Raw genomic sequence first — 13,994 nt, 5'->3', positions numbered from 1 at the left:
AATTAGATCCCCATAATTTATTTATTTATTCAGTTAATTGTTTTTTGAGACAGAATTTCACTCTTGTTGCCCAGGCTGGAGTGCAACGGCATGGTCTCGGCTCACTGCAACTTCTGCCTCCTGGGTTCAAGCGATTCTCCTGCTTCAGCCTCCTGAGTAGCTGGGACTACAGGCATGCACCACCATGCCTGGCTAAAATTTTGTATTTTTAGTAGAGACAGGGTTTCACCACGTTGGCCAGCCTGGTCTTGAACTACTGACCTCAGCTGATCCACCAGCCTTGGCCTCCCAAAGTGCTGGAATTACAGGTGTGAGCCACCTTGCCCAGCCCTGAATTTATTAATCTAACTGAAATAGATCAGTTTAATAATATTACCCCATTTTCCCTGCCTCCCAGCTGTAGGCATCCACGGGTTTTTTTTTGTGTGCCTCAGGCATGTCACTGCTTCTGTATTATTATTATTTTTAACCATTAACTTCAAGCTTGGAGTTTCCCGTGACTGTGAAATCAAACTCCAAACCGGCAGGAGGCGAAGGTGGTGTTTTATTTTTGAAGGGAGACATTTCTCCTGTCCCAGATTCCAGTGAGTCACAGGCTTCCTGCTTCTTTTCTTGGGCTGGTCAGCACATTTTTTTTCTAGCCCCACATTAAAAGCCCTGACAAAGCGTGGATCTCCACTCTCCCATTTCACCTCCCGCACAGACTCACCTAAGCTTGTCCTCTGCTGCTGGGTTTCTCTCCATGCCCCCACCCACCACACTCCATCCCTTACCCAGCACTATTTTTCCTGACTTAATGAGGCATTGCTGTTTTTCATTTTAGTTCTATTTTTTCCTGCATTTTTAGAGAAAGATTTTACATTCATTTTGTCAAGCATCTTGCAAGAAACAGAAGTACTTTAGTTTACATTCCGCTATCTTCTCTCTCATATGCAATAACTGAGGAAGGTGGGGTATGGGTCTTCTCAGTGTCTTTTTCTCTTACTATGGTAGCATCAGAAGCCTTGACCTTATCTCATTGCAGTCTATTACTATAACCCTATTGCAGTGGTTTTTGGCTTAGGATGATTTTGCCCCCAGGGTTCAATCAGCAATGTCTGGAGACAGTTTTAGTGTTGGGACTAGGGGGCTGCTACTGTCATCTAGCCTATAGGATGCTATTGACATCCTATGATGCCCAGGAGGATCCCACAACGAAGAATTATCTGGTCCCAAATGTTCAGAGTGTCGCAGTTGAGGAACCTGGTTCTAAAAGAATGGCTCTTTCTTTCTTTCTCTTTCTTCTCCCTCCCTCCTCTCTCCCTCCCTTCCTCCCTCTCTCACGTCCTCTCTCTTTCTTTTCTCTCCTTCCTTCCTTCCTTCCTCCCTTCCTTCCTTCCTTCCTTCCTTCCTTCCTTCCTTCCTTCCTTCCTTCCTTCCTTCCTTCCTTCCTTCCTCTCTCTTTCTCATTCTTTTTGAGACACCATGTCACTGCCACCCAGGCTGGAGTGCAGTCACAGCTCACTGCAGCCTAGAACTCCTGGGCTCAAGTGATCCTTATTCTCTGCCTCCTCCCTGGCCCCAGCCATCCTCCTCACTCCTGTGCCCTGAGATCCCTCCCAGATCTGCAGCTTCTGTCTCCCTGCCTGCTGGCTTCCTGTTGGCTTGGGTATTTGGGAGGCACTAATGATTGACTACTGAAGCAGGGAGAGAGGTCTGAATGTTTCTTTCCAAGTCTTATTTTGGCGATGGCTGTATCCCTGCATGTCTGCAGTTCCTCCTGGGCAGCCCCTTCTCCACAGCTGCCCCTCTTGCTGGGCTCTTGCTGGGCCATAACCACCCCTAGGCTATTTCCTCTCCTGTCATTTTGACCCAGGTAGGCGGCAATGGCTCCCACTGTGGCTGGGCTCTGTGTACCTCAGCATCCTTTGATGTGTCCGCTTACTCTGCCCACAGCTCTGTAAATGGGAGCTTCGTTAGTTTTGCTCTTAAACCATCTGAGTGGAACTCTGTGTCCTGCCAGGATTCTGACTGATACAGTCACCATGGTTTCATTAACTGCAGGGCACGGTAACCTCATTTAATGCACCAAATTGTCTTTCCTCTTTATCCTGTGTCTCTGCTACACTAGGCTCATGTAGGTCCATCACCCAATAAGGTGACCTCTGTCTCTGTACATTATGGTGATATAGTGGCATCCATCCGCTGAGAGGCCTTGACCCAGATTCCTATGCTTAGGAAGAACTGCAGAGATAGAGCTGAAGACAAAAGTGATTTGACTTTTGAAGGTTGGCAGCCAGATGCTGAGCTAAGGATGCCTTCATCTGTTGTTTTAAAATTATATATATTTAATTTTTTTAATTAAAATTAAATTTTTTTTTTCAAGTCATGGTCCCACTCTGTCCCCCAGGCTGGAGTGCAGCGGCACAGTCTCGGCTCAACTGCAGCCTCAACTTCCCGGGTTCAAGTGATCCTTCCACCTCGGCCTCCTAAATAGCTGGGACCACAGGTGTGTGCCATCACACCTGGTTAATTTTGTTTATTTTTTGTACAGACGAGATTGGTCTCCAACTCCTGGGCTCAAGTGATTGCCCCATCTCAGTCATCTGAAATGTTGGGATTACAGGCGTGAGCCACTGTGCCTGGCTATATATATATATTTTTAATGTATATCCCTTAATGTAGATATTTCCCATATTTATGTTCTCTTTGTTCTTGTTCCAATTTCTCCCCTCTCCTTGGGAATGCCTCACTCAAAGGCTAGGACCATGTATGCCTCACCTCTGAGAGCGGCTGAGCTCTCCCTGTGTGGGTGTCTACTGGAAGTCTAATCCACAGCTAAGAGAAGAGTGGGCCTTTTACCCCAACTTTGCCCTGGAGTACAGTTTTATCTTCCTTTGGCTCAGGATCCGAGTGAGTATGGCCCTGAGCAAAAGAATTGGAGACCTGCAAAGCTGGACAATGCCTGTGCTCTGAACAGTCCATAATGGGGTTTAATGAACTCTGGGCAAGCAGCCCAGCTTGTTTGCAGGAGAAGCTGAGCTCTTCTCTGACTCTGACCTCAGACGCCTTGCCGAGTGGCTCCTTCATATCCCCTGGGTAGGCCACAGCTTGTGATGATACTGCAAAGAGGAAGCGGCAGACAACTGCACAGAGCCAGAAGGAGGGGCCCCTGCAGGCACCGCTTGCTGGTGGGCAGGTGCCATGAGCGCACAAATGACACAGAGCGATGCTTTGGACACAAGCATCTGGAAGGGGAGGGAATGAGCACGCATGCTTATTTTTGTGTGGGATTTGTGTGATTTAGGCTCTTTTAGAAAGACTGTTCCAGTGACAATGACAGCGAACTGAGTTGTGGACTTGCATTGTCCTGTCTTACACCAGGGACACTAACCAAATTCTGCTCACTTGGGGGTTCTGGGTCACTTTAAGTCTCTGGGTCTCCTCCACTGTGATTGTGGAGGGCGTGGTCTGAGTCTCCCTGGGGTCAGGGTTCAGTTGTGGTCAATAATGGGAGTTTTGTGTCCACTGGAGTCCTAGTCCTGCAGGAGGGTTTTGATGCCAGGGCGGGCAGGCTGTGTGTAGGAAAGACGGCACTCAATCGGTGCCTCAGTAGAGATGAAGTCTGAGTGAGGGCAGCCACAAAATGCTGGCTGGACCCAGGGGCCTCCCCAGGGCTGAAAGTCTGCCCCTCAGTGCAGGGCACAGGTGTGCAGATTCCCTGGCTCTGTGGGGGCTCCCTGACTGTAGAATCAGATCCCTAGGCTGCGGGTGGAGGCTGGGGTGAGGGCCTTGCTGGGACCAGTGTGGCTGCAGACAAAGCTATGCTTCCCCATTCTCCTGGACATTATCCAGCACTAGCAGGCAGGAATCTGTCAGAAAGGGGAAGGGACAGGCATCTGGGGCACAGGGTCCTCTGGCCCTCCCTTGGGTAAGTCCCCTAGGTTGAGGGCCAGGGCTGCCTGTAGTCTCCTCTCCTGCCTCAAAGTTACATCCGTTTCCCGTACCTTTATGGGATTCGAGATTTCCATGACCGTAGTCTTGGGTTGACTCTGTGACGTTTGCACTGTTTTCCTGATATTTCATAATTTTCATAATATGGTACTGCTTATTTCACCTGACTTCTAATTATTTTTGAATCAGGAAGCTTGAGCTCTTGTTCTTCCCTATTTTAAAGGGAAGGATTCTACTTTAAATTTCTTATCATTTCTTTTATATTTTATCTTGTCATTTTTTAGTGTCAACTTTTGTGCCTTTTAAGTTTTAAAAATTATCTTTTAGTTTGTTACATTACTATTTAGAATATTTTCTGCTTGATTTTCATCATATCATGATTTATTATTCTTATATTGGCTGGTAAAATACTTAAATTTCATTTTGCTACCTTGTCCTTTACCACTGAACTATAAAACTTCTTTTCTTTTTCTTGAGACAAGGTCTTACTCTGTTGCCCAGGCTGGAGTGCAGTGGCGTGATCTCAGCTTACTGCAACCTCTGTTTCCTAGGCTCAAGTGATCCTTCTACCTCAGCCTCATGAGTAGCTGGGAACACAGGCATGCACCACCACAACTGGCTTATTTTTGTATTTTTTTGTAGAGATGGGATCTCACTATGTTGCCCAAGCTGGTCTCAAACTCCTGGGTTCAAGCAATTCTCTCACCTTGGCCTTCCAAAGTGCTAGGATTATAGACATGAGCCGCCATGACTGGCCTTTTTTTCCTTTTTAATACCTTTATTTATTTATTTATATCAATTCTTATGTTGTTTCTCTGTAGTGTCCTTTTACATTTTTTCAAAGTGGCAAATGTTGTAGATAATCCCCTAAAGTTGCACTTTTCTGAGCTGAGCAGTTTCATCTGTGCAATAACTCTTTGTCTATAGGTTTGCAGGTACACGTTGAAGGAAAACAGAAAACAGAAACAAATACAACCTCCTTCCCTCAAACAGGATGTTGTATTTGTTTCTATTGAGGCATAACAGCTTACCGCACACTTAGCAGCTTCCAACGGCACTCATTTCTTAATGCACAGTGCTGTGGGTCAGAAGTCAGGGTGGGGCATGACTGGGTTCTCTGCTCAGGGTCTGGCAAGGCTGAAATCAAGGCATCCATGGACTGTGTCCCTCTCTGGAGGCTCTGGAGAAGAATCTGTTTCTAGGACCATGGAAGCTGTTGGTTGTTCCTTGTGTTTGTCGGACTGAGCCTCCCGTTGCCTGGTGGTCTGCCTTCTGCTGCTAGAGGCTGCCCCCTTCCTTCTCACGTGGCTCCCTGTCTTCAAGCCAGCAACAAACCCCTCTCATGCTTTGAACCTCCTTCCCCTCAAAAAGCCAAGTGCCTTCATTTCCATTTTACTTATTCATTTATTTTAGAGATGGAGTCTCACTTTGTTGCCCAGGCTGGAACGCAATGGCACAATCATGGCTCACTCCACCCTCAACCTTCTAGGCTGAAGCAGTTCTATTGCCTCAGCCTCCCAAGTAGCTGAGACTACCGATGCATGCCACCATGCCTAGCTAAGTTTTTAGTTTTTTGTAGAGATGAGGTCTTGCTATGTTGCCCAGGTTGGTCTCAAACTCCTGGCCTCAAGTAATCAGCCTCTCCAAATGCTGAGATTACAGGTTGGAGCCACCGTGCCTAGCACCCCTCCACTTTTAATAACAACTTTATTGATCTATAATTCACATACCATATGATTCATCCATTTGAAGCAGGGGTGTCCAATCTTTTGGCTTTTCTCAGCCACATAACAAGAAGAATCGTCTTTGGCCATATATAAAATACACTGATAGTTGATGAGCTAAAAAAAACTCACAAAAAACTCACAATGTTTTAAGAAAGTTTTAGAATGTTGGGCTGTATTCAAAGCCACCCTGGGCTGCATGTGGCCTGTGGGCTGTGGGTTGGACAAGCTTGATTTAAAGTGTAGCATTTAATTATTTTTAGTATATTCACACAATTGTGTAACCATCCCTACAATCTAATTTTGGAACATTTTTATCACCTGCAAAAGAAGCCCCATACCACCTTATCAGTTCATTTCTCCCCAGTCTCCAACCCTAGGCAGCCACTGATCTACTTTATGTCTATAGTAGATTTGCTTATTATGGACATTTCAATAAATGGAATTATTTAAGATGTGGTATTTTGTGACTTGCTTCTTTCATTTACCATAATGTTTTCAAGGTTCATCTACCTGGTAGTGTGTCAGCACTTCATTCCTTTTCTTTTTCGAGACAGAGTCTTGCTCTGTCACCCAGGCTGGGGTGCAGTGGTGCAATCTCGGCTCACTGCAGCCTCTGCCTCCCGGGTTCAAGCAATTCTCCTACCTCAGCCTCCTGAGTAGCTGGGATTACAGGCATGCATCACCAGTCCTGGCTATTTTTTTTTTTTTTTTTGTATTTTTAGTAGAGATAGGGTTTCACCATGTTGGCTGGGCTGGTCTCGAACTCCTGACCTCATGATCCGCCCACCTCAGTCTCTCAAATTGCTGGGATTACAGACATGAGCCACGGTTCCCAGTCAGCACTTTGTTGCCCAATAATATTCCACTGAATGGATATACCACATTTTCTTAATCCGATCATAGGTTGGTGGACATTTGGATTGTTTTCACCTCTTGACTATTATGAGTAATGCTGCTCTGAACATCCATACACTAGTTTTTGTGTGGATATATGTTTGCCCTTCTCTTAGGTATGTTCTCAGGAGGAATTTCTGAGTCAAATAATAACTCTATGTTTAACCTTGTAAGAAAAGTCCAAGCTGTTTTCCACAGCAGTGACACTACTTTATATTTCCTCCAACGATATATGAGGGCTTCAATTTCTCCACATCTTCACCAAGGGTTGTTACTGTCTTTTTGATTATAACTGTCCAGTGGGTATAAGGTAGTAAGTATCTCATATTTGATATGCATTTTCTCAGTGACTAATGATATTGAACACTTTTGCGTGTGCTCTTGGTCATTTACACCTCTTTTTAAAAGAATTTTCTATTCAAATCTTTGGACTATTTTAAAATTGGGTTATTTTTCTTTTTATTGTGGAGTTGTAAAAGTTCTTTGTATATTTTGAATATGACTCTAATCAGATACTTAATTTGCAAATAGTTTCTCCCATTCCATTCTCTTCTCTCTTTCTTGATAATGTCTTTTAAAGACACAAGTTTTTCATGTTTATGAAGTTCAATTTAATCTAGCTTTTTGACCAGGCATGGTGGCTCATGCCTGTAATCCCAGCAGTTTGGGAGGCTGAGGTGGGTGGATCATTGAAAACCAAGAGTTTGAGACCAGTCTGGTCAGTATAGCAAAACCCCATCTCTACTAAAAATATAAAAATTAGCCAGGTATGGTTGCATGCACTTGTAGTCTTAGCTCCCTGGGAAGCTAAGGCATGTGAATCTCTAGAACCAGGGAGGTGGAGGTTGCAGTGAGCGGAGGTCATGCTACTGCATTCCAGCCTGGGTGACAGAATGTGTCTCCATCTCAAAAAAAAAAAAAAAAAAAAAAAAAAAAAATACGTAGCTTTTCTTTGGTTGCTTGTGCTTTTGGTGTCTGATCTAGGAATGTTTGCCTAACTGAAGGTCATGAAGATTTACTCCTGTTTATTTTATAAATAATTTTAGCTCTTACGTTTAAGTCTATGATTCATGTTGAGTTAATTTTTGTATATGATGTAAGATAGAGGTCCAACTTCATTCTTTTTCCTGTAGATACCCAGTTATCCCTGCACTATTTGTTGAAAAGACAAGTCTTTCCCCATTGAATATCTTGGCATCCTTGTCTAAAATCAATGTACCATAGATATGCAGGGTTATCTCCAGACACTCAATTCTATTTCACTGATCAGTATGTCTGTCTTCACACTAATAACATACTATTTTGATAACTATCCCTTTGTGATAAGTTTTGAAAATGGGAAGTATGAGTCTTCCAACTTTGTTCTCTTTCTTAAAGATAATTTTGGCTACTCTAGATCCTTACATTTCCACATGCATTTTAGGATCAGTTTTTCTATTTCTGTGAAAAAGGAAGCTGAGATCTTGATAAGATTTGCATTGAATTTATAGATTGTTTTGGAGAGTATTTCCACTTAAACAATGATAAGTTTTCCAATCCATAAACATGGATTGCAAATGGAATTATTTTTCCATTTATTTAGGTCTTCTTTAATTTTTTTGCAATATTTTATAGTTTTTGGTGTTCAAGTCTTTCTCTTCTTTTGCTAAATTTTTTCCTGAACATGTTATTATTTTTATGCCATTGTAAATGGAATTTTCTTCCAAAATTTCATGTTGAGATTGTTCATTGTTTAGTGTAAAGAAATATAATTGATCTTTTCATATTGATCTTGTATCCTGAAACCTTGTTGAATTCATTTATTAATTCAATTCAATTTTTGGGGGTAAATTCCTTAGAATTTTCTGTATACAAGATCATGCCATCTACAAATAGAGATAATTTTACTTCTTTCTCAATCTGAATGACTTTTTTCTCTTTCTCTTGCCTAATTGCCCTGGCTACAACCTCCAATACAATGTTGAATAAAAGTGGCAAGAGCAGACGTCTTTGTCTTGTTTCTGATTTTATGGGAATTTTTTCAGTCTTTCACCATTAAGTATGATTAGTAGTGTGTGTGTGTGTGTGTGTGTGTTTTCTTTTTTTTTTTGAGATGGAGTCTTGCTCTGTCACCCAGGCTGGAGTGCAGTGGTGCAATCTCGGCTCACTGCAAGCTCCACCTCCTGGGTTCACGCCCTTCTTCTGCTTCAGCCTTCCAAGTAGCTGGGACTACAGGCACCCGTCACCATGCCCAGCTAATTTTTTGTATTTTTAGTAGAGACAGGGTTTCACCATGTTAGCCAGGATGGTCTCAATCTCCTGACCTCGTGATCCACCTGTCTTGGCCTCCCAAAGTGCTGAGATTACAGGCATGAGCCACCATGCCTGGCCCAATTAGTAGTGTGTTTTAATAAATGCTCTTATATTGTTATTTTCAGGAGACCTTAGTTTTTGGAGATATCCATTGAAATATTTACAAATTAAATAATGTGATATCTTAAATTGACTTTAAAATAATCCAACAAAAGGAAATGGGGACATAGATAAAAAGGAGTTAGTTCTATGTCGATAACTATTAAAGCTGGGTGATGAGAACCTGAGAGTGCATTCTACTCTAATGAACTCTAATTTTGTGTATGCTTGAAAACTTCTATAATAAAACTTAAAAAAAAACCCCATCAGACACACATTCTCCACTCAGTCCCCAGGCCCCTACAGATAATTGACTAAAGGCTTTAGAATTGAATGGAGCCTCAGTTGGATATGATTACTCATTAAATGGTATAACCAATGCCCTGCCCTAAGTTCCCATGCAGGAGGAAATCTGGCTGGAGTATACAGTCACCGTGTCTCAGCGCAGGCCTGGTCCCTTTATGAGACTGGGGTGCACAAATGATCAGGCCCTGGATGAGCAAAGTTTCAGTGAAAGAGTAGACGGTCTTAGACCATCTTCCCTGGATGCAGGCTTTGGGTGGAGAAGGGGTGGGGCGGTCCCAGTATGTCTGGGAGGTAATCCTAGAAAACAGTAGTAAAGACTGGGGAAGTGAAACGGGGAAGAGAGGAAGGAAATGCAATACAGAATGCATTATCAAACCAATGACAGTGTGGGACACTGGCCCTTCGACGAGCTGGGGAACTCTCCGCAATAGTGTGGCGTATGCCTCAGAGGTATCCTAGCATAGGTGCTGGGACGTTTACACAGTAAATCCTGCCAGTCTTTGATGGAGGTCGCTCCCTGGGGGCTTAGATTTTCTAGCAGGAAGCCCGCAGGCAAAGAGATGCAACTGCTGGTTTGGAAGTCAGGTGGGCATTCATTGCAATGTAAGGCCCATGGTCATATGGGGCTGGGGTGTATCGCTACAGTGAGAGTATGCACCACACAGGATATCTGTCTTTAATGTATTTTCACCATAATCCTGTCCTGCGAATTTAAGCATTCACCCAGAAATTCACCTCTTTCCCAGGAAATGGAATAGAGAGTGACCTGATTAGCTGTTTACTTCAATTGCACCTTTTCTTTCAAGGCCATTGATATGGTTTGGCTGTGTCCCCACCCAAATCTCATCTTGAATTGGGCTCCCATAATTCCCACGTGTTATGGGAGGGACCCAGTGGGAGATAATTTGAATCATGGGGGCGGTTTCCCAGACACTGTTCTCATGGTAGTGAATAAGTCTCATGAGATCTGATGGTTTTATCAAGGGCTTCTGCTTTTGCATCTTCCTCATTTTTCCTCTTGCCGCCACCATGTAAGAAGTGCCTTTTGACTCCTGCCATGATTCTGAGGCCTCCCCAACCATGTGGAACTGTCAGTTCAATTTAACCTCTTTTTCTTCCCAGTCTTGGGTATGTTTTTATTAGCAGTGTGTAAACAGACTAATACAGTCATCCTGTAGAATCTCAGAGAAGCAATATTGAAAATGAAAGAAAATGAGGATGCAGTCTTTCAAGCTGTCACAGACATCTGTTATGCCATCTTACTCTATGAAACGCAGCAGAAGTGACTCATGTTTCCAGGTGCCAAATGGAAGAATATTTCTGATATAACCTCTGGCTTCAATCATCCTTCCTTCTGGGAAATCTCATCTCCTTCAGTACCATCTTTTTGGGCTTTCCAGTAGCCCGTGAAAGCAATTAGGAAGTCTGTGTCAGGTTCTCCTGGTAGCCAAGATGTGACCCAGCTGCAGTGGTACGCTGGTAAATGTTTAACAATAGTTCAACAGTGGACTCTATGGAAGAAACAAAAACAAAAACTCAAAGCCCCAATTTTAGCATTTGCTGATTTCGGTAGTGTAAATGATTCCACTGTGGCTGATTTCAAGCTACCAGTGGTTTGCCAACTGGCTTGCAAAATTTCTGAAAATGTACTAATTGGCCCTCAGGAGCTGTTATAAGCTGCACCCAACACGCCACACCTCTCCTGGACCCCTGTGGTTTAGAGCCCAGTCTCTGCAAATCCTGCCCCCGGCATCCACCGCAGGAACCACCCCAGCCCTGAAGGGACTGCAGGAAATCAGTGCTGGTCCAGACCCCCGAGGTGAGGAGATCAGCAGCTCACTGCAGCCCTGCACAGACTATTCATAGACCCTCACTGGTTCTGAAAACCAATCTGGCATGACAGATGAGGGTTGGAAAGAGGCTTGTTATGGACTAGCAGAGAATGCAGAAGTCCCAGCTCTGCAGACAGCCCCTCAGGCTAAAAGGCAGGTTGCAGATCGTTCAGAATTCACGGTTGGAGTTGAGACTCCCACCGCTCCTTGTCCTGATCAGCACACTCTGTGGGAGGTCACTGAACCTCACCTAACCTCACCTGAGTTTGGTTGTCTACAGTCACTCTTCATGAATCACTTTTCATTTTCTTTAATAGAAGCCAAATTAACTTCTGGGTACTGAGCTAAGCCCAGTGTCTGGTGGGATGGGTAATGGAGCTAAAGAGAAGTGCCCGTTGGCCAGTGAGAGTGGCCCCTTGTGCCCAAGAAAACAAGAGTTCAAACTCTAGAAAACCTCACGTTCGGCTGAGTTAAATTAGTTGATGATATTTAAATTAGCTAGCTATTTTTCTAAATTGGTGTTTCAGTGGAATTCCGGGAAAATGTAGATGGAAGGGAAAAAACAGAGTTAGGAGAGAGAAATTTAGGATAATTTGAGAATTTATTTTTGGAGAGTCACTAGAAACATTTTATAATTAGAGAGCAATGCTCTTTATTTCAGCCTAAGTTTTGCAGGTAACCAACATATGTGCACCACAAGACAGTATCTATTGCCCAGGCTGGAGTGCAGTGGCGTGACCTTGGCTCACTGCAACCTCCGCCTCTGAGTTCAAGCGATTCTCCTGCCTCAGCCTCTTGAGTATCTGGCATTACAGGCACCCACCACCACACCTGGCTAATTTTAGTATTTTTAGTAGAGATGGGGGTTTCACTGTATTGACCCAGCTGGTCTTGAACTCCTGACCTCAAGTGATCCGCCTGCCTCGGCCTCCCAAAGGGCTATGATTACAGGAATGAGCCACCGCACGTGGCCTAGATCAGAGTATTATGTGCTTCTTTTGAATGCTAAAAGGACTTATTAATATCAGATATCAAATCTTGGAAAGCTTCATTGTTCCTGGCTGAGGAAAGAGCACCTTGGCTAATCAAGCCACTTTCCCCCATTATGTTTCACCACTGAAGTGAGAGCTTGCATTTTATTAGCAGGCCTCCTCACTAGGAAGGAACAAGTCGCTCTGTTCATTTTTCATCTGTGATATGGCATTTCAGTGCTTACAGACTGGAACAAAACAATATGCAATAAAAGAGGGAAAGAAATTCTCTCCACTTATCCTACAAAATTCCCGGAGATGACAGTTATGCTGTTGATCTCAAATGACACGTTATCAGATAAAGATGTGGCGTGTCAATACAGCCCGAAAGGATCATACTTAAATCGATCTACTTGAACATTGACTTTCAATGCATAAAAGATCTTTTAAAAACACGGTCCTTCTTGCATGTGTGTTCTGCCTGATCAATTTTTGCATTACTGCTAACAAATGAAACCAGTCATCAATGATGAAAGACAATTAAAATCTTCTTATAAACATTATCTGATGCATCCTCAAGTACATGTATATTGAGAGGCTATTGAGAGAGGCAGAAAGACTGTGGAGAGAGACAAAGAGAGTGAGGGAGAGATTGAGTCACTGAAGGTTTGGGAAAGAAAAATGCTGGAAGGGGGTGCCCTTTGGGGACAAGGACTTGGCAGTGGCGTGTGGTGGAATGTGGATAGCAGTGGGTGCGGGGAAGCCTGGTCTTGTGGAACTGATTTCTTTGAATCTGGATTCTGCTCCCCAAAATGTTCCCTTTTATTTTCAGGTGTCTGGAGCAGGCTGGCAGCTGTGATGTGGGGAGAAGGTGGCATCGGGACACAGCTTTTGAAGAGGGAGTGTTGAGATGTCAGAGCAGCCAGGGAGGGTGGGCAGCCAGGTTTTCTGCCTCTCCTTCCCCCAGGTCTAGACCCGCCTTCCCCCAGATGTGGTCCGGGGCCACTCTCAAGCCTGTAACTGGTCTCCCTGTGGCTGGTCTTGCCTGTTCCCATCAGTTCTCACCCAGCCCCCGAGGGAGCCGAGCACCTAAATCTGCCCACGTGCTGCCCTCAGAGCACTCCCACTGCACCTGGATGCAGTCCTGCCTGATGTCCCCTCCCATCTGCCACCTTCAGCTCATAGCCTGGCCCCATAGTCTCTTGTGGTATCGTGCCTTTTCTGGCCCTTAAACGTGCTATTCCTTCCCGTCTTCGAGACTTTTTTCATGACGTTTCCTCTGGAATGTTCCTCCTGTGGCTGTCTCTCTCCTTCACATTCAATTTAAATGTTGTTCCTTTACAGAGGCTTCCAGAGAAACGGGTGCTGCCTATAATCCCCCATCTTAGGCCTCATTTTCTTCAAAACTCTGCACCCTTTGTCTGACCCATGGTGTGAGCCTGTTCACCTGCTTAGTTTTTATCTCACATTAGAACTGAAGCTTGGCTGAGGCTGGGCAGTGGCTGTTCTGTCCAATCCACGTCTATGGCACCTCACAAGGATCATTTTGAGACTCTGACAGAAGCTAAGAACTTCCTAGAGAAATGCACACACATTTCTAGATGTAACAGCAGCAGTGCCATGGTTCCCCCAGGCAGCGACCATGTGAAGAACCACCACCACCCTAGAAGGTCTTTTCCAGCAAGACTGAAGACGGGCTGGGTACAGAAATTGTTTTGCTCAGAGAAACTGTAAACTGCCTTAAGGTCGAAAGGACTTCTTTTTTCTCCTCCTTTCTTTCTTTCTTTCTTTCTTTCTTTCTTTCTTTCTTTCTTTCTTTCTTTCTTTCTTTCTTTCTTTCTTTCTTTCTTTCTTTCCTTCCTTCCTTCCTTCCTTCCTTCCTTCCTTCCTTCCTTCCTTCCTTCCTTCCTTCCTTCCTTCCTTCCTTCCTTCCTTCCTTC

This window comes from Piliocolobus tephrosceles, chromosome 11 (assembly GCF_002776525.5).
Source record: "Piliocolobus tephrosceles isolate RC106 chromosome 11, ASM277652v3, whole genome shotgun sequence".
Lineage (NCBI taxonomy): Eukaryota > Metazoa > Chordata > Mammalia > Primates > Cercopithecidae > Piliocolobus > Piliocolobus tephrosceles.
Note: the sequence above shows the minus strand (reverse complement) of the source record.